Source organism: Eschscholzia californica, unplaced genomic scaffold, assembly GCF_041429995.1.
Source record: "Eschscholzia californica isolate CP2 unplaced genomic scaffold, dmEscCali1.0.p SCAF_1, whole genome shotgun sequence".
In the NCBI taxonomy this organism is placed as follows: domain Eukaryota; kingdom Viridiplantae; phylum Streptophyta; class Magnoliopsida; order Ranunculales; family Papaveraceae; genus Eschscholzia; species Eschscholzia californica.
Genome location: NW_028238198.1, coordinates 4161478 through 4180742, shown reverse-complemented (window position 1 = coordinate 4180742; position 19265 = coordinate 4161478). Strand labels below are relative to the sequence as shown.

Below are 19265 nucleotides of genomic sequence, written 5' to 3'. Positions count from 1 at the left end.
CATCCTGCTGTTGTTGTTGTAAAACTTGTGTACCGTTCCCTTGAACCTCCTCATGATCGAGTTCATCAATTTCCTCATCCTGAGTATTATCCTGATGCTCCACCTGATCATGATTCCTAGAAACCCGTTGGTCTTCGGCTTCTACTTCCACTACTTGAGCTTTAGTAGACCCAACATCACCACAACTAGGCACCGTAGCTTTCGCTATAGCTACAATAGATGACTCATCAAACACCACATCTCTGCTGATTACAAACTTCTTGTCTTCCGTACACCATAGCCGATAACCCTTGACTCTTGTAGCATATCCTAAGAAAATTGCCTTCTTTGCTCTATTGTCAAGTTTGTTACCTTTAACATGGTAATAGGCCGTACAACCGAAAACCTTAAGTCTCCCGTAATCTGCATGTTCACCTGACCACACCTCGTAAGGTATGCCGCCATCTAAAGAAGAATGTGGAGACCTGTTCACAACATAACAAGCTGTAGCAACAGATTTCGCCCACCATTCTACGCCTAATCCCGAATTGGAGCGCATACATCTAGCCTTTTCAAGTAGTGTACGGTTCAATCTCTCTGCGACTCCATTCTGCTGAGGTGTGTTTACTACTGTCCAGTGCCTCACAATGCCTTCCTGATTACAAAACTCCTTGAATGCCCCATCCGTGTACTCGGTCCCATTATCCGATCTTAATGTCTTCAGCTTTCGACCAGTTTTGTTCTCAACCATTGCTTTCCACACCAGGAACGTGTTGAATACCTCATTCTTATGCTTCAGAAAATAAAGTCAGACAAATCTCGAATGATCATCAACGAATGTAACAAAATACCTGGAACCACCCTTGGAAGGTAACTTTGCCGGTCCCCAGACATCGGTATGTACGTAGTCTAATACCTCTTTGCTCCTGTGCTTGCTTGAAGAGAACGTCACCCTGTGTGCCTTCCCGAACACACAATGCTCACAAAACTCCATGCAAGACTTCTTCATGTCCTTCAACAAGCCTTTCCCGCACATTAAAGATAAACCCTTTTCTGACATATGCCCAAGGCGCATATGCCAAAGCCTCGTACTAGCCGTTGGATCCCTTCCACTGATTCCTACTGCTACATCTCCAGTAATTGTTGTCCCCAAAAGTTTGTATAAATTACCGTAACGAGTACCTCTCATTACCACCAAAGAACCCTTAACGACTTTTATGGAGCCATTCTCTATAATTATCTTACAGCCGTTCCGCTCCAACACACCAAGGGAAATTAAATTTTTCCGCAAATCGGGTACGTGTCTTACGTCCGTCAATGTTCTCACCATTCCATCGTGCATCTTGATCCGTATTGTTCCGAGTCCCACAGTTTTACATATACTATCATCACCCAGTATAACTGTACCACCATCTATACTCCTATAGGTAGTAAACCACTCCCTATTTGGGCACATATGGTGTGACGCCCCTGAATCAAGCATCCACTTATCGAAGATCTTCTCAGACACCTCTGTCACCGAGAAACATTCGTCCGCCTCTTCTGACACAAATCCCGCCTCTTGCATCTCTTGTTTCTCCTTGTAGCCTTCGTTCTTTTGCTTCAACTTTCTCTTTGGACAAGCTGCTTTAAAGTGGCCAAGCTCACCACAACTAAAGCACGTTTTCTTGAAAGAGCCTCTAGATTTGGATCTAGATTTCCCGCCCTTTCCCTTTCCCCTTTCATTACTCCTCCCCTTCGTTACAAACAACCCTTGTGCTTGATCCTTGTCTACTCCACCCGACGCCATACTGCTAGTAGCAACCTTACGAAGGTCATCCGCTAATAGCGAATTTCTCGTCTCTTCCATGCTTAGACTATCACCAACAAGCATCAAAGTTTGAACAAGGTTTTCATAGGATTTTGGCAATGAAAGTAACAATATGAGGGCTTGGTCCTCATCCTCAACCTTAACATCAATATCCTTCAAATCTGAGATAATCCTGTCACACCTATTCACATATTCCTGAATAGAAGAACCCTCTTCCATTCTACATGTGAATAATTTGGATTTTAAGTAGACCCGATTCGTTAAAGTTTTCGTCATGAAACTGCTTTCTAGCTTTAACCACACACCCGCCGCCGTTGTTTCTTCGTCTACTAGGAACGCCACATCCCTCTCAAGACACAACATAATGGTAGCCCGTGCTTCGAGATCTAACTCTTCCCAATCCTCATCTGACAAATCTCCTGGTTTCTTTCCCGTCAACGTCTTGTGTAATTTCTGCGAGATTAACAGATTCTTCATCTGCATCCACCAATAAGAAAAATCGATTTTCCCATTGAACTTCTCTATCTCATATTTCCCTGATTTGACCGTACCACTTCTCGATCCCATCTTCTTTTCGTTCAATCTCAAACAAGGCTCTGGTACCAATTGTTATAACTTAAGGTCGCGGAAGCTATCGAACCTACCTAAAAATTGATCCGACTATGAAGATTAATCGTAAAGCTAAGACAAAATCTAAATATGCGAACAGAAATTAACGAGGTTCGGCCTAAAGCCTACGTCCTCGGGCGAACAAGAAATCTTTATTGAAGGATAGATTAAGACGACTCAATTTAATCCAAAATTGGAAACCTTTCAATTTGAAAACCCAATTGAAAACCGCCATTCAATTTGCTTTGTTAAACCGCCTCAATGAAAGTGCCTCTTAAACCGCCTCAATGAAATTTGGAAACTGCCTCTCACAAGTTGGAAACCCAAATTTTGCTTTGAAAACCGCCATTCAATTTGCTTTGTTAAACCGCCTCAATGAAAGTGCCTCTTAAACCGCCTCAATGAAATTTGGAAACTGCCTCTCACAATTTGGAAACCCAAATTGAATGGCGGTTTTCAATTACTAGATCTTCGACGACCGAGAAATTTAACACCGCTCAAAACTATGAACAAAAAATTTCTCTCTCACTTGCTCTCTCTCTTTAGCTCTCTCTAAAGAAGAGTTGTTGTTGCTTGTGTTGATGTGTTGTCATAGGCTCTCAATACCCCTATTTATATAATAATATAAGCTGCCTCAATTTAATCCAAAATTGGAAACCTTTCAATTTGGAAACCCAATTGAAACCCGCCATTCAATTTGCTTTGTTAAACCGCCTCAATGAAAGTGCCTCTTAAACCGCCTCAATGAAATTTGGAAACTGCCTCTCACAAGTTTGCTAAGAGAAAAAGAGAAAAAAGTGTACCAAGTCGGTCCCCATTTCCCAGTACTATGTGCCATACTGCCATGGCTGAGCTTTAACCTGCAGGAACTTGAACTCTGTGTTAGTTGGCATTCATAAACTTGATTTCCTCTCTTGGCGTACCCAAAACCTGCAAATCTGGAGTATCAAATATTATGTAAAAACTGTGGAAGAATATTTTCATTTGAATAGTGGATAGAAGGCGGTAAGAAACTTCAAATCTATTATATTAAAACAGGTCAGTCGGTTATCCAGGGGATAAGTCTGACCGTTCATTCTTTGGTTGGTTTTTCAATCTGACGGATGAAAATCTATTATATTAAAACAGGTCAGTCGGTTATCCAGGGGATAAGTCTGACCGTTCATTCTTTGGTTGGTTTTTCAATCTGACGGATGAAAATCTATCAAAATTTATAGGGTTTAAAAGTTTATGTAATTAAGTTCCCCAACTGAGATTTTTTAGTCATTTACAAAAAATCATTTTTGCCCTCCCACGTTTTCTTCTTCTTCGTCTCTCTCCCACGTTTTCTCTTTCCCACTCCACCAAATCAGTTTTGCAGAACTCTTTATTACAGTTTCTACCGCTCCCTCTATCTCTCTCTCTGGCAAAAAAACCAAACATGTTTATCTAAATCTCTCACTTGATTGAAGATTGGTACTGTTCTTGATTTAGGATTGATGAATGAATATAATAGATTGGTACTGTTCTTGATTTAGGTTTTATTTTTTGATATTGATTTAGGATTGATGAATATAATAGATTGGTACTGTTCTTGGTCATTGTCTAAAATATTTATGTTTCTGTCTGTTGGTACTGTTCTTGATTTAGGTTTTATTTTTTGATATTGATTTGGGTTTTATTGTTTGTAATTGTGATCAGATCGGATTGAAATTGGGTGAAGTATGTCTACAATTCCAAGTGAGTTCTTCCATTCTTGGTTTCAAACAGATGGTTCTCATTTGTGTTTTGTTTACGTTTGATTGGTAAAACCGAACTCTCTATATCAGAATGAATCTGTGGTTTAGATGTTTGAATAAATGTCTCTTAGGTTAGAGGAATTTGTCTTCTTCCTTAGATTGAGTTATCAATTTCTGATTAGTTTACTTTAGATTCATTTGTCAATTGCTGTTTGTACGAAGAAACGTGATGGTTACACGTTTTATTGTTATCTGCCTGTTTCAATTTGTCTTGATTGTAGTTTCTCTTTGTTTCTTTGCTTCTACTGATTTACTTTATGCTAATTTTCTTCCTCTTTTTGCAGGAAATGATTTTTTTTTTTTGTTATCCATAATGGGTCTCGGTTGTACTATCTCTATTACTTTTGTAATTTGGTTATTGTTGTTTCTGTGAAGAATCCTCATGGTTAGATACTTACATGTTTGAAGGAGGGAAGAGTGTGATTACCTTTGTGAAGGATCCTGATGTTTACATGTTTGAACTATTCAAAGAGGCCAACACGTTACATGTTTGAACTATTCAAAGAGGCCAACACCTGAACGACTTTGTTAAGTCATGCTTCGTGTAGGCGACTAATGGTGAACTGCAGTGGTATGCTTGAGTGATGTTCTTCATCACAAAGGTGAATTTTTTGGTGGTTTGGAATTAATTTATTAGTCTTGATTTTTTATTTCTTTTACTTATGTGTCTGTTTCAATTTGTTTCGGTTGTAGTTTCTCTTTGTTTCTTTGCTTCTATTGATTTACTTTATGCTAATTTTCTTCTTCTTTTTGCAGTAAATGATTTTTTTGTTATCCATAATGGGTTCGTTTTATTATTCAGTTGCAAAGGTAAAGGTAATGAGTTTTTATGAAGATTTTTTTGTTGTCTCGCTGATTTATGTTACAAATATTAAGTTTAATCTTTTTAGGCCAACAATTTCGAGGGCTATATATTCTTAAAACCAAATTTGGAGTCCCGAAATGTCTGATTCAACTTTATGTTATTGTCTTCTGAAGGATATGGTGCCTGAAGTCTGAAGGAATGGTATCCTTCCGAAGGAGTGTCCTTCGACCAAGGATGCAATGCGTGCAATTTGGCTATTAGGATCTTAATGACCTTATTCGGAAGATCATTAGTCCGGTCCAATTAGGGGTCGTAATGCTTAGCTAGAAGCCAACTACAATCGTCGAATCAAGAGTTGATTCGCGGCTAACATAGACCGGATCCTACAAGGGTTACACAACAGAATAATGATTTGAACGGAGAGAATTGACTAGATGGATAATGGCAAATAAGTGGATTGGATCCGTTATTGGTAAGTCCAGAAAGATTCGGAGAAGTCCGAAAGAGATAAACATGTCCGGGCCCAAAAGGGAGGCCCGGAATGGCTTTAGGGAAGCCGGCCATGTGATGGCCGGCCAAGGCAATAGGGCCGGCCATGTGATGGCCGGCTAGGCCCTAAGTGGGCCGGCCAAGGAAGCCCATAAAGGGCTATGTTGGCCGGCCACACTTAAGTGACCCAATGGAGGGTATTTTGGGTGTTGCCTAATAATTAGGTTTATGGAATCCTAGTTTGAGTCTAATACCTCTTCTAGGGAATTCTATATATACCTAATTATACAACCTAAAGAAGAGAGGCAATTTCAGAGGAGAAATTCCCAAGTCTGAAAGAGTTTCAGAATATACATCTCAGAGAGAGAGAGAGAAAAGGAGTTTTCTCAAGTATCTAGTCAAGAAGAAGGAGTTCTTCATCTCAACCTTCAAGAAGGTCCTAGCTGACTGAAAGGAGGGAGTTCAAGTCATTGTTCGGTGTCTCAAGTAGAGGAGCTACACTTGGAGCTCTTATCTTCCGAATACTGATCGGAATTTAGTTCGTGGGAAAGCGATTAAGAGGTAATCCTCTTTCCAATCTAGTTCATTGGTATGTTCATGTATAGATCCTGGAATTAGTGTTAAACATATGATGTTTGAGATTCCGCTACCAACACTAATAGACAATTAGGTGTATGAGATACACTAGGTTATTCCCCTTCAGTGGCATCACGAGCCGTTTGCATGAACTATCTTTGACTAGATGAATTAGATTCATACTTGAACAACTAGATATTAGTGTTTTAATGTTTGAATAGAGATTTAAACATAAGTTTGATGAGATCAAATTAAGGTTTTGGATGAGATTTATGGCCTAGAAACACTAGAAACAAAGTTTTATGAAAAGAGTTTTCATAAACAAGTGTTAGGGCTTTAGAATTTTGATAGAAATCATCAAAACCATGAAGATTGGTTGATGAATTGATCAAAAACAGTACCTAACAGCAGCTGGAACAGAAAGAAAGAAAAGAAAAAGAAGTTGGAACGGCAGGAATTTCCAAAAATTTGGAAACCCTACTGGCCGGACCGGCCAGGACGCGTCCGGGCCGGACCAGCACGTCTCGGACAGACAGTTCGAGACAGACAGGGACACGGACTGGAAATCCCAGTCCGTGAAGGACCGGGAATCCTAGTCCGAGCTGGACTAGGAGTCCGAGACTCTCGGGTCTCGGACATCCCAGAGCGTCTAGGACGCGTCTGGGAATCCCAGTCCAACACGGACTAGGAGTCCGAGACTCTCGGGTCTCGGACGTCCCAGCGCGTGGGACGCGTCTGGGACATCCCAGTCCGAGACGGAATAGGATTCCGAGACAGGAGCGTCTCGGATATCCCTGACGCGTCTGGGACGCGCTCGAGGGAACCTATTAAGAGTCTCGGTCTAGGACCGAGACACTGGACGGGCGTCCGGATGCATCGAGGATGCGTCTGGAGCAACCAGAAGCATCTCGGATGCGACTGGAAGCTTCCGGACGCAACTCGGATGCGACCGGAGCATCCAGAAGCGTCTAGGACGCGTCTGGACGCGTCCAGAAGGCATCCCAGATGGGATGGCCTAGCCTTCTGTGCACAGAAGCGTCTGGGACGCGACTGTGGGGCACGGGTGCATCCCGGACCAAAAATCCGAGATGGCACGTGTGCTGTCCCGAGACCAGACACGTCGGGGACGCGTCTGGGAGTTCCAACAGCTCTCGGATTAAGCATCCGAGAGGCATATGCAGCAACCGGATGGTCTGGACGCGTCTAGGACGCGACCAGGACGCATCCTAGACATCTCACCCGAGATGTCTATGGTCTGTCCTAGGACAGATGCGTCTAGCTGGGCTAGGACGCGTCTGCCCGAGAGACATAGCACGGCAGGAAGGTGCTGTCTCTAGGACCGGACCTTGACCAGGCTGAGTCAAGAGTTGACCAGAGACCAGTCAAGGGGCTTTGACCAGGGTTGACTCAGATTCTTTTGAGTGAGACTCAAGGGCCTTTTGGGCCATGATCTGAAAGGGAGTTTTTCAGACTTTTCTCCCGGTTCCGAGCATAATTTTTCCGACTTAGACCCGGGTTAGAGGAGTACCCGAACGGAGTTTTTCCTTATTTTGTTTTGGAAACAATTAAGGAAGAAACGTAATGTTTTAGTTTAAGTATTGAGAATACGAAACTTTAGAAACATTAGACATAGAGATGTCACAAAATCCCACGAATAGCTATGTGATAGCAAAACCTAGAAACGAATCTAGGATACATACTTTATTTATTATGATTGTCATATTTTTGTATGTATGGATGTATGTGATTGCGTAGAATAGTATACCTTTAGATAGGATTATCGTTTCTTGTTCTAAGCGCAAGGAGTTGTGCCCGAATAATACTTAGAGTATAGGGTCTTAGAATCTATTGACGAACTGAATGATGAGATCATGGTTCAAGTGGGAGTAGTCAATAGAGGTTCTTGGATAAGAATCCAATCGAACCATAGGCGAACAAGAAATAAACTTAAAAGATGGGATCTTTTAAGGGGTAATACTAAGATTTAACAAATCATTACGCAAACCCACATAAACTTTTACGTAATAAATCATGAATGGTTATGCAAGAGTTCACAGTAACGCAACTTGATAAATTACGTAATAAGTCCCAAAAAGAATTTTGAGTAAAGCCTACCCAGATTAAGACACCTGTTGAGCCCTTGTTCATCGATGGTGGGTCATGCCAAAGCAGGGTGCCATCTTTTACCTCGGGACAATACGGGTAGATCTATGAAGAGGTCTACATGTCTAAATGGTTATTCTCAAACGAGTCAGCAAAAGGGTTTTGGATTTCGAGGCTAAAGGACGATTTAATGTTTAAATCGTTAACCAAGAGTCATATGAGATATGATCAGTAAGGAGTTACTCACCCAAGAGGGTGAAGTTAAGGGCAGTGCCAAAGTACGCTTAGCTTCACAGGAATGGGATCTTGGAATTATATTATTCTAAGGGGACAACAGAAGTAGAATAATATAGGCAAATTAAGAAAATTGCCAGGATAACAAGTTTAATCACTTTCGCATTTCTTACATGTAGTTTAATTATGACAACAAACATCTTCAACCTCTACACCATACTTGAGAAATTGAACGACACCAACTTCGTTCAATGGGAGAGGAACCTGAGAAAGGTTCTAGGAAAAAGCGCAGAAATATTGGACATTCCGATCCCCGTGCTTTCAGAAGCTTCTTCTGATGAAGAACGTAAGCAAGTAGACGATATTCGAAGGAAGTCAGCGCCAGTAACCGGTTTAATGCTAATGGCCATGGAAAGAAAATATATAGATATGTTCATTGAAATGGAGGCATACACCATTATTCGACGGCTAAGAGAAGTGTTTGGAACACAATGTCGAATAGAAAGATTTAGAATCACAATGGTGATACTGGGGATGAGACTGGAGAAAGGGAAACCCGTTCGTTATCATGTTTTGGAGATGATTGATCACTTCAAAGACATGGAATGGATGGGATCTCCTATGCCAGTCGAACTGGCTGTTGACATCATCCTGAATTCATTGGATGAAAGGTTTAAGGATGTAGTAGCAAACTTTGAAGATAAGTTTGGACGGGTATCCTTCGAAAGTCTACTGGCGATTCTGGAAGTTGCTGAAAGTGGTTTCAGCACCCCTGAAACTCTAGAAGAGATTCTAGGGATTCAGGAAACTATAAACACGGGAACGGAAGACGTTAGGAGAAGGAAGCCGTCTGGCAGGAGAATGGGCAAGAAAGCACCAAGACCCAGAACCATCCTTCCTAACAAAAGATGTCTTGTGTGCGGTAGTACATCTCATATTCGATTAAGAGATTGCCCGCGATTCTTGGAAGAACAAAACGACGGAGCTGGGAGTTCCGGTCAAGGTAAAAATTGTTAAAAGTTATTCAATTAAATACACATTCCTCAAGGTATGCGATACCTAAAAGACTCTTATCATTGTGAATGACAGGAGCGAGAGGGAGCTGAGTATTTATTGAAGAGGAGATGAACCTGTCGAAAGCTGAAGAAGGCAAGAGTTGCTGGAAAAGCTCAAGAAGGATCATAGACTCGATAGGCAATACTTTAAAGTAGTTTTAGTATTTCTATTTCTTTTTAGAACATTGACTCTGTAATGAGATTATGGGAGTGAATAAAATATGAGATATTTTATGATGTTCTTAAAAGAGCCTATCTAACTTTTAAGTAAATTTTAGCGGACGATCCGACTTAGTCATTCTAAATCTTGTAAAAGTATACAAGAGTACAATTAATCGTAGAAAACAATGTTGGACATGAAAGTCTGCGATTAATGTGATTAGAATGGACATAAGACTTGATTGTGGAGGAGTTTTAGAAACAAATCCAAAATCGAGAAGTGGATCTGGATGACTAAAGAATATGATGAGATCATGAGTTCGATAGTCATCGGTCTTCCAAAACACAAAGTCTAATACGTATCTGCCAAACCACTAAAAACCTAAAAGCTATAGTGAATAATTGAGTCCATCCGGATATGGACATCACTTTAGAAGGAGTTCTAATATTACCAATTATTCCAATGTCTAAAGCGTGTTAGACATAGGTTCTTCAAGAAGAAGAACGGGGTTTTCCTGCCAAACATCGGAACACAATGAGATTGTTGCTCTCGATGGTGTCTTCATTAAAAGGAGGGTCCTTCTAAGAAGACAAGTGGGAGGAAAAATCGAATGGGATTCGATAAAGAGCAACAAGAGGAAGTAAGGAGTTACTTGCCTTAAAACGAAAGAGAGTAAGAGTTACTCGTCTTACGTGACAAGGGATGTCGACTTGAAGGGTTCAAGGGACGATCGCCTAGAAACTTCTTAAGGAGTTAAGAAGGTTGCTCAAAAACCCCAATGAGTCTTGGGAAGATTCAAAAGAACTATAGCAGAAACCACTCTGAAATTGGATCGGAAATCCAAAGAGATAAGAGTAAGAATGGTTGAATCTTGTGAGACAAGAAGGTAAGTGGGAGTGAAACAAGAGTTGTTTCAGGGGTCCTGTATGTGGGAGACATACAAGAAAGGACAAGAAGACGAGGGTGAATTAACCATGGGCATCAAAAGTCTATGGAGATAGACCTTAGATGATAAAGACTCGTTCAAAAGGAGTTTTGGAGAGGTCTGAATAAGAAATTCTCTTGGAGAGAAATTCTACCCAACTCCCGTGATAAACACAGGAGAGACACTTATGTTAGGAAACATAAGAACGATCATGAGATGATTGTTGTTTACCCGTACATCTAAAAAGTACTTGGAGTACGAAAAGATGTCGTCGCCCATACAAGTCAGAAGATTGAAGAAAGTCATAAAAGTAATCTTCCGAAAACAAAGATAGGAATCTTTCAGGAAGGGCTAACAGATGGGAAAGAGTTTTCCATGCTGGGAGTCGTTACTTAACTCTACTAGATAAGAAAGTAAAATTAGAACTTGGGAAGTACTAATTTCAGTGGGAGAAAACTGATAATATCATAACAGCTTACGAAGAGTTCGAAAGCAAGATAATTACAAAGCGAAGTGAAAAGGAAACTAAACTGTCACCTTAGAACGATCATGAGATGCTCGGGTCTAAGGAATTAGGATCCAGGAGGAGAATCCTAAAAAGACTTGTAAAATTGAGAACGTGAAGGAGTTCACGCGGGTGCTCAAATTTTACAAACTCTTGTTATCCGAAATAAACTGGGTTTATTTCGTCATCTAAATTGTGGTTTAGAATTTAGACGACAGTCCAAAAGGATGGAGTGTTCCAGGTAGGTTTATTAGATACGTGATCTAATGAAAGAAACCCTACTAAGTGAACGTGGAAGCACATCATCCTACTATCCCTAGTCCAGGTCATTAGTTGGACAATAATGACTTATGAAGACTAGCATGAGTGATTGACAAGATAGCGCTGTTTCTTGGGCTATGGGAATAGGAGTATTCAAAGGTCAACTTCATGGGTGTATAGTTGATACACTGGAAACCCGCCGAATGAGAGTACTTCAAGAGTTGAAGTTATAAGATGTCATAACTCTCATTTAAGCAAATTGGAGAGATTCCTCAAAACATGAGTACTCACTCAGTTTATGGAAGGAATGTCGAACTTTGGTACCGTCAAACGCCATCCGTAAAAAGTGGTTATAAAAGCGGCATACTGGGGGAGACAGGATAGACATGAAATTGAGTGGGAGTACAAGAATGGATTATGTTTTCCTGAGTAAAATCGGGATAAAGTATCTCCGGGCCACTTGATGAGAAACAACTGAAAAATGCATGGCCGTGCTCAAACGGATTAAGAGTTAATCGTTTGGATTGGAAGTTGTTCTCGGGATCAAGAGAGTCTGATAAATATGACATATCAGATGAGATACGAAAAAACATGGGAATCGAGCATTGCACTTGTTCTAAGTACAAGTGGGAGACTGAAGGATATGGTGCCTGAAGTCTGAAGGAATGGTATCCTTCCGAAGGAGTGTCCTTCGACCAAGGATGCAATGCGTGCAATTTGGCTATTAGGATCTTAATGACCTTATTCGGAAGATCATTAGTCCGGTCCAATTAGGGGTCGTAATGCTTAGCTAGAAGCCAACTACGATCGTCGAATCAAGAGTTGATTCGCGGCTAACATAGACCGGATCCTACAAGGGTTACACAACAGAATAATGATTTGAACGGAGAGAATTGACTAGATGGATAATGGCAAATAAGTGGATTGGATCCGTTATTGGTAAGTCCAGAAAGATTCGGAGAAGTCCGAAAGAGATAAACATGTCCGGGCCCAAAAGGGAGGCCCGGAATGGCTTTAGGGAAGCCGGCCATGTGATGGCCGGCCCTAGATGGCCGGCTAGGCCCTAAGTGGGCCGGCCAAGGAAGCCCATAAAGGGCTATGTTGGCCGGCCACACTTAAGTGACCCAATGGAGGGTATTTTGGGTGTTGCCTAATAATTAGGTTTATGGAATCCTAGTTTGAGTCTAATACCTCTTCTAGGGAATTCTATATATACCTAATTATACAACCTAAAGAAGAGAGGCAATTTCAGAGGAGAAATTCCCAAGTCTGAAAGAGTTTCAGAATATACATCTCAGAGAGAGAGAGAGAAAAGGAGTTTTCTCAAGTATCTAGTCAAGAAGAAGGAGTTCTTCATCTCAACCTTCAAGAAGGTCCTAGCTGACTGAAAGGAGGGAGTTCAAGTCATTGTTCGGTGTCTCAAGTAGAGGAACTACACTTGGAGCTCTTATCTTCCGAATACTGATCGGAATTTAGTTCGTGGGAAAGCGATTAAGAGGTAATCTTCTTTCCAATCTAGTTCATTGGTATGTTCATGTATAGATCGGGGAATTAGTGTTAAACATATGATGTTTGAGATTCCGCTACCAACACTAATAGACAATTAGGTGTATGAGATACACTAGGTTATTCCCCTTCATCTTCTTCCCCTTCTCCTGCTTTGATCCCCCCCAAAATATAAAAATTCTAAATGACAAAGAATGCAGGTTGATTAAAGCATAGATTTAATGGATTACATTCTTACCAGTCAAAGAATGCAATAATTTGATTTGTTCGAGCTCGAGGTATACAATCTCTCTCTCTCTCTCTCTCTTTATGTGCTTATAGGGTTTTTAATTTCTTATAATTTGGTGATATGTTTCTCCTTATCTATTCTTACCAGTTATATTTTCTCATTAGAATTTATTTTTTCTTTTGTTACAGATGTTTTTCGCCTTTTGTCATACTCATTTATGATGGAAATCTTCCTCAAGAACTCATCACTTCTACTGCGAAGCAAAATTGACATAACAACTGCTATAGCTCAATGTTCTTCCTCATCGGATTTGTGGGATAGGGTTTCTAAACCCTTTCTGACATTATGATTTTATTTAAGTTGATATCCATTGTTCAATCAGAATTTGAACTATTTCATGTACTCATATATATTTTTCAAGTTTGGATATTTAGCAATAAAATTCGACCCTTTCTTTATAATGTGTTTTGTTACATTCTTAACATTAAAAATAAATGCATCTTCGATCAATTTTCTTACCTTGCTTTTCGAATTTATAATTTTTTATTTAGTTGTAGGTAAATTTTTATGAGAGCTTAAGGTGGTTGAAGAAATGCCTTACCAGATGATTTTTCTACTTCTTTTGTTTCGAGGTTGAAGTTAATTTAGATTTGAGTTATAAAAATCTAGGTCTCTACTAATTTATATATGAGGGGTTTATCTCACAAGTCTTATTGTTTGTCAATTCGTATAGTCTACTTTTATCTATTTAAATCATTCTTTTTCTCTATACTGTGGTAATTAAAGAAGTTTAAATTTGATGTAGTTACAGGTTTTAAAATTATACTTATGAACATCTAATTCATCTGTTAATGGTATTTAGATTACCCTCGATATTAATTAAGGTTGTTTTTTTCTGTTCAGGTTAGTAGTAAAGTTTTTAGTTTTCCCTTTCAACTTCATTTTTTTTTTTTATGTTTTTACGATGAAATACATGATAATTAGGTTCCCACCGCGCCCTACGGGCGCGGTAGATCCCTCTTGGCTAACGCCGTTGTAGTAGATCCATCTCAGATTTGCTGGTGAAGTGCTTTTGAGATTTCTCCGTGTGTGCGCATACCGTTATGACATCACGTTGGCTCGAGCTTACCCAAAAAGTGCATGCACAACGGTGCCCATTTTCACACAATGTGGGGTCACGCGAGTACCTGTCATCTGAAATCATGTACTGATTTCGAAGAAATCACGTACTAATTTCGGATGACAGGTAACCACATGTCGGCAGAACGTGTGGAAATGGGCATTGTCGTGCATGCACTTTTTGGGTAAGCTCGAGCCAACGTGATGTCATAACGGTATGCGCACACACGGAGAAATCTCAAAAGCACTTCACCAGCAAATCTGAGATGGATCGACTACAACGGCGTTAGCCAAGAGGGATCTACCGCGCCCGTAGGGCGCGGTGGGAACCTAGTCATCATAAAGAGGACTCACTATGACGAAACGAGATTTAGGAAAATGTTCACCTTGATGATTTCAACTAGTTGATCCACGACGCTTTCGCCAGGAAATAAATGCTGAAAGGGAAAATTTATGTACATATTAAGCATATTGTAAAGTAGGAGGTCAGATAAACTTATTCATATTTTCATTGACGGTTCCGGTACGGAAAGGAATACCTGTCCAAGTAGTAGGTCTGCAAGAACACAACCAGCAAACAGATGTCAATGGCTGTAGTATACTCGGTGACTCTAAATATTAGCTCGGGTGCTCTATCATACCTTAAACAAATACTATGTCTGTGAAATTGAAAGATACAAATAAATTACTTCAAGGATTTGGGAACATGTCGTCATGAAATGACCAAGGTTTTAAAAAACGACCGTATCATACGCCTCGAGGCGAGGCGGTCCCGAGGCGTATGTTTTTTTAGGTCAGAAAAAAAGGCATTATTTTTAGTCATCTTCTTCTACTTTTCTTGTTGGTTTATGGCTTGCTGCTACAAGTCAGACTCTCTCTACTTCTTTAGTCATCTTCTATCTCTTATACTTTTTGGCAAGTGTTTCTCTCTCTACAATTTTGAGTCCCTGACTTCTTCTACTTTTACTGCTACTAGCTTGCTACTGCTGCTAGCCTGCTACATGTACCATCTTCTGCTATCGCTTCTTCTACTTTTACTGCCGCTAGCCTGCTACATGTTCCAATTCTCTGTCTAGTTTTTAATTGTTTGCTTCTTGTTCTTCTTTACTTTTCCTGTTGCATAATAAAGGAACTGTTTCTCTCTCTACTTCTTTGTCTTTTTCCTGTTGCATATTTAATGAATACTTTACAGTACCAACTTTAACAGTTACTAGTGTTTACAGTTTACAATGAATACTTTCTAGTTTTATTATTTTTAAGTTTTAATATATTTTATGGTATTTAAGTATAACAACTTGTTATGATATATTTTTACGTAATTGATGTCATTATCTTTAGCAAATTTTGTTTTCGTATTTTACGCATCGAGGCGTGCCTCGAGGCACCGCCTCGCCTTGTGAGAGCAAACCGTCACGAGGCGTAAAATCGTATTTTCCCACTCAATAACAGACTCTTCCTGTGGGGCCTATGTTGAGATGATCCGAAGGTTGATTTTCTTCAAGGATTATCACCCCCCCCCTCTTTCCCACTCAATAACAGACTCTTCCTGTGGGGCCTATGTTGAGATGATCCGACGGTTGATTTTCTTCAAGGATTATCACCTCTCTCTGAAGGGCAGTCTCAGAAAAAACATCAGTCTAAAGTCTAAACTTCAACACCGTCCATTGTTGGTCTAGTTTGACGCTAAGCACACATTTCACCATTAATTCTAACCAACTCTGAGTTCACACAATTTATAACCATGAGAAATATGAATGATTTATGCATTGTGATGTCACAGTGAGAAGTGTCAGGTACATATCCCAATACCAAAATTAAGATATAGCTGTTCCTTTTCAGTCGTCGAAAAGAAACAATGCTTTAAAGATGCAACATCCGGGTGAAATACGCATTATTTGCAGCTCACGGTTTTTGTACCTCTTGTCTTGAAGGACCTTTTCTATAGCCACAGTTTCTAAGCATTTAGCCTGTAAAATCACAAGAAACAATAACAAGTTTACACATTATTTCAAACACCTCCAAGAGAGATGATGATGGTTATGGATGTGGTTATGGCTCAATCTGTTTATCTGAATCAGTCAAATTACCTTACAAGAGGATTTTCTCTAATGAAATCAAACATCTCCAAGAGAGGATTTTCTCTAATGCAAATTCTACGATTATAAGAAACAATCTCACTAATGAAATCAAACAAGAAACTAGAAAAAAAAAACCTTAAAAGAATTCTGAATAAAACCTAATAATCTTCAACCCAATTATAGGTCAGATTTCTCCTGCAAATTTTAGGGTTACAAGAAGCTTCAATAATGAAATCAAACAAAAAAAGAAACCAACATACACTAGTAATTCAATTAAAGATTTGATTCCTGAACATTTGTTAGAGCCAAACAAAAGTTTAGAGAAAGAAAGAGACCTGATTTTGAGTTATTAGGGAAAAGATACGTGTTAGAGGAAAATAAAAAAGATTTTAGCACCTAAAATTAATATATTGCGCCAAAATTTGGCCATGTTTTTGGTACGATATGGTATCATTGTTACGGTCAGATCGTAGCAAATATTGGGTAGTTGTTATAGCCAACGAGTTGTAACAAAAACATGACGCCTGATTAAGAAAAATAAAAGAACGTCAAGAACAAATACTACGGATATGTGTGTAACAAATACGCAAAAATTTTGTAATTATTGGTCGGCATTTGCTACACCATTTGAAATTCCATAGCAAATGCAGACTAATAGCTACAACATGCCTAGTCCATAGCAAAACATCTATAACATAAGCTTGTCTGTTTTGTAACGTCTTCTCCCACATGCTACTTCAAGTAACAAAGCCAAAACATGGGTGCTTGTAATCCCTTTCCTGGTTTTAGTTAGCTCTTGTGCTAGATAACCAAATGTTCCAACAACACCGGTTGTTTGAGGATTAGTTTCACGGACATAAAATCTTGCTAGACCAAAATCACCTATTATGGCATCCGTTTCACCATCTAGTAGAATATTACTAGCCTTGATGTCTCTGTGAATCCCAACTTTTTACCACTCTTCCCTAGTTTCAGAGACGAATCCATCCTATTGAACAGGAACTTGTCTGGGTACCCGTTTGTGTCTGCAATAGCCCAAAAGTTGTACCACGTTTCAGTGCCAAAGTTAACCAATGGTAACTATCTTCGCAATAAACTCCTTTTCCCCTTGTCTTGAATCATGTGAAACTCTCTTTTTTTTTTGAATAAGGTGATTGAATTATAAAGAAAAAGGGACGAAATATGTACAAGCCAAAGCGGTGAAAAAGAAAAAAGAAAGAGGGAAAAAACAAAGAAACAAAACAGCGAAAACAAAAACTACCCCCAACGATATTACATCGATGAAATGAAGGCCCCCCAATTCCCCACTATGTCCGAAAACGATCTATATTTAACCCTCGGATTGTTTCGGCTCCAATGAAAGACAAGACACTTAGCTGAAAAAATTATATCTTCCACAGTCCCCGGCTTGTCGGAAAAGATGACTGAGTTCCTAGAGTTCCAAAGTGCCCAAAGAATAGCCTTAGGGATCATGTTTATGATCGGATTTCTCCCTTTTAGCCCTCCCCAAGTTACCAAGAGGTCTATAACTGAAGCTGGGGTAACCCACGACACCCCCAAAGAGGCTATGAAATACCGCCATACATTGTACGATATATCACAGTGAATAAAAAGGTGCGAGCTTGACTCCTCATCTTTCTTGCACATCGGACACCTGTTGGGGGTGGAACATCCATGCTTTCTCAACAAGTCAATAGTAGGAACCCGCTCTAAACACGCCGTCCAAAGAAAGAAAGAGACCCTTTGAGGAACGTTCCGTCTCCATACATCCAAGTAAACCTTAGACTCTCGGCCAGAGAAGTTAGACAAGACTTCATAGCAAGACTTAACGGAGAGTTCCTTATTCTTCGAATTCATCCATTCCTTCGCGTCCGCGGCGTTGGATAATGAATAGCTACCCAGACAAGACATTAATCGATTGAAGTCATCAACTTCCCAATCTCTTAGACTGCGTTGGATGTGAAACTCTCTTGACAACAACTTTGATTTTAGAAGTAGGAAGTGAACCTTTATACACCCTACTAAAGCCACCGGTACAAAGAATCTCCTTCTCCCGAAACCCCTTCGTAGCATAGTATAGATCTTTGTATGAGAATGAATCTATGTGAACCATAACTCAGTTCGCAATCCTCCATCAGTTCCACAAACTTCTTTTTTCTTATGATAAAAGATATGCCTAAGATAATCATTACTATAATAGTTGGTACAAGTACAACAACCCTATGTGGTAGATATCTGAATGCTTCTTATGTTTTTTTGGAGGCAAGGGCGGAGCCAGGATTTGAAATCACACCTGGCTAGCCTAAAATTTCAATAAAATAAACGGTAGAAAAAAAATTTGTCCATAAAACTATTGTTAGGAAGACGGGATTTTTAATGTACTTACAATTAGTTAACTACGTTATCCGACGAACATGTACCCTAATGTTTTTTTTCTTCAAAGGCACTCGATAATTTAGAAAGCTAAACTTTTATTAGCCGTAAAATAATAGATTTCTTTTATTACCCATAAGAATAATGGATTTCTTAACAGTGATTTAAATTGCAGAGATTAGCGGTAATGTAATTTGTCTTCCTTATGATTTTACGGTAAAGGTTGTACAACTTTATTTCATAAGATGCCTATAGTTTTAATTAAGATGTAAAAGAATCAATATCGCGAGAACAGATAAAGCCAAACTTTACGATAAAACGAAAATTGACTAACCGATGCACTCCAAGTATTGAGAAGAGAAAAAAAAATACCCAAATAAAATGATTTGAGGGGGATTTGATGCCTGGATCACATGTGTGTAGGCTTAATGCTTTACCAGTAAGCTATCATATGCTAGTTGTCCATCCCTGACTGCCTTAATAATTGTTTAGACATTGTGAGGCATTTTGCAAATACTATCCCTCGCTGCAGCTACGGATAGTCTCCCCATACATCCGCCCATGCTTGGAGGAACTACGGGAAGTCAAGGGAGACCCAATCGTTGAGTTTCACCATTTATCTTAAAAATCCATCCTAATATGTAGTGAGATGCTAAAAAAGATGCGGTAAT

General features: G+C 39.6%; 2 long non-coding RNA genes across 3 annotated transcripts; both read left to right on the top strand.

Annotated features, from left to right (window-relative positions):
- The first annotated feature begins 3623 nt into the window (after nt 1-3623).
- LOC147563392 (uncharacterized) lies at nt 3624-5056 on the top strand. Of its 2 annotated transcripts, none has more exons than XR_015236449.1 (3): nt 3624-3853; nt 4079-4778; nt 4933-5056. It is a non-coding gene; the product is annotated as an uncharacterized LOC147563392 (long non-coding RNA). The 2 variants fall into 2 exon arrangements; XR_015236447.1 differs by having other exon boundaries at nt 3624-3897.
- Nucleotides 5057-12942: 7886 nt separating this feature from the next.
- LOC147563391 (uncharacterized) lies at nt 12943-13482 on the top strand. The gene is made up of 2 exons (XR_015236445.1): nt 12943-13073; nt 13213-13482. It is a non-coding gene; the product is annotated as an uncharacterized LOC147563391 (long non-coding RNA).
- Nucleotides 13483-19265: the final 5783 nt, after the last annotated feature.